Here is a 1906-nt window from a genome sequence, read left to right as displayed (position 1 = left end):
GTGTGTTTATGCCAATCAATTGGTCCCCCCCCCCCCCAGTCAGTGAACCCTAACTTCTGTCAACCACTGGGGAAAATTCCAAACATTGCCACTTCTATTCTTGTTTGGTTCAACAAACCCATCTTTTTTGCAAGTATATATTGAGGAGAAGAATGCACTTAATACCTTTTTCCTGTCCTTTGTGATCAACCTCCCGTGTTCATCCTTTATGGGACCTACCTGTGCTTTTCTTACCTTTTTACTGTTCCCATATGCTTCTTGCTGACTGTGGTAATATTCGATTTTTGATATGCAAGGATAAGTTTGATTTATAAAATATGGGCTAACCTAATAAAGTGTCCTAGTGTTATTTATTAACTTAACTGATTATGGTACCTTGAGCATTATGCATTTTATCCTATGGTAGAATCATCTCCCACTTGTCTACTGGACAAAGTATAAACAGAATAAATAAACAACTGATCAAGCACCCCCAGGCTTAATCAAGTAACAGTCTTGCAGATTGTTTAAAAATTTGGAAGTCTGAGGATAGTGTGGGGGTTGAATTTTGTTGTTTAACTCTGTCCATTTGTAGGGCTTAAAAGCAAGCTATTGTAAAAAAAAAAGAAAAGAAAAAATAAAGGCATGAGAAGCCAGGCACTTGCATTATTTTGTTCATTAAATCCATCTTTTTCATGAGTAAATATCGAGGAGAAGAATGCTGCTTGTAAAAGGCAGATTAGGGATTCCTACTGCAGGGAATTGCAAGTCCCTGCCATAGGAATCCCTAATTGCACCTAAAATATAGGAATGAAAGAGGCTTATACCTGTATTTGTTGTTACAGAACAGCACAATTTTCAGTGACAGCATACTCTGGAGATAAATATGTGGCTGTGGAATTTATTTTTTTTACTTCCCAGGCATTAGCCTCAAAACCAGGATTAAGGTGAATTTTAACCTCATTCCCAGTGTCCACTTGAGAAAGAAGCTTTGTAAGAAGAAACCGAGACACAAAGTAGGACTGGGAAGTCATACTATTAGATTCTCTAAGACATATAAGAAGCTGACAGGTCATGTAAACTGGCAGTGTCCACCAAAAAGTGAACTTTTATTCTTGACAATTTTCATTAAAGGAAAATGAAGGTTACAGAAATGGTACAATGAGGCAACACATTGAAAAGACATGTAGGTTGAAGTTAATAAGTTAATTGATGGAGTGAAGATGTTTCTTAAACAATCTTTACCCAAATGATCTGACAACAATTCACAATTATGTAAATTACAGCAGGTTGCTTTCATAATCTTTCACTCCTCCCTGTATGTTCTCGGGCAACCGTGATGATTGAGGTGTAGTATGTTCCTGGATGAGTACTTGACTACTTGGATGAGTAATAAAATGTGTTTAACATTACAGCACAAGTCATTGTGGATGTGACTAAATACTACTAGCTTACCGGACAGGTATATATTAGGGTTGCACAGATACCAAGTACAGTACTCGGTACAAGTACGAGTACATGTACTGATACTTTTGAGCTCCAAGACTAGACTAGAGAAAAATTAAAAAATTAGGAGGCAGCTGTCATTTGTAAAGAGCACACAGAGCTCCTGGGATTTGTACATCTCTGTTTTAATGTACAATTTTGTTTTTATAAATATAAATAAAGGGATGCACAGATACCAGTTTTGCGAGTACTGGTACTTGCCGAGTACTTACAAGTACGAGTACAGATACATTTTTGTTTATTGTCATGTGACAGTTTTTCTAAAACAATACAGACTAATGATTTCAGGACAGTGGTGGGGCACCAGAGCCAGGTCCCAGCTGCAACCGCTGCAACCCCGATAGTTCTCATGAAAATGCCAAGTATCTGCACTGGTACTCAAAAAGTATCTGTGCATCCCTAATATATATATATATATATA

This window comes from Nanorana parkeri, unplaced genomic scaffold (genome assembly GCF_000935625.1).
Source record: "Nanorana parkeri isolate BGI_ZX_2015 unplaced genomic scaffold, ASM93562v1 scaffold57, whole genome shotgun sequence".
Taxonomy (NCBI): domain Eukaryota; kingdom Metazoa; phylum Chordata; class Amphibia; order Anura; family Dicroglossidae; genus Nanorana; species Nanorana parkeri.
The sequence above is the reverse complement of the archived record's forward strand: the minus strand, read 5'-3'. Positions refer to the sequence as shown.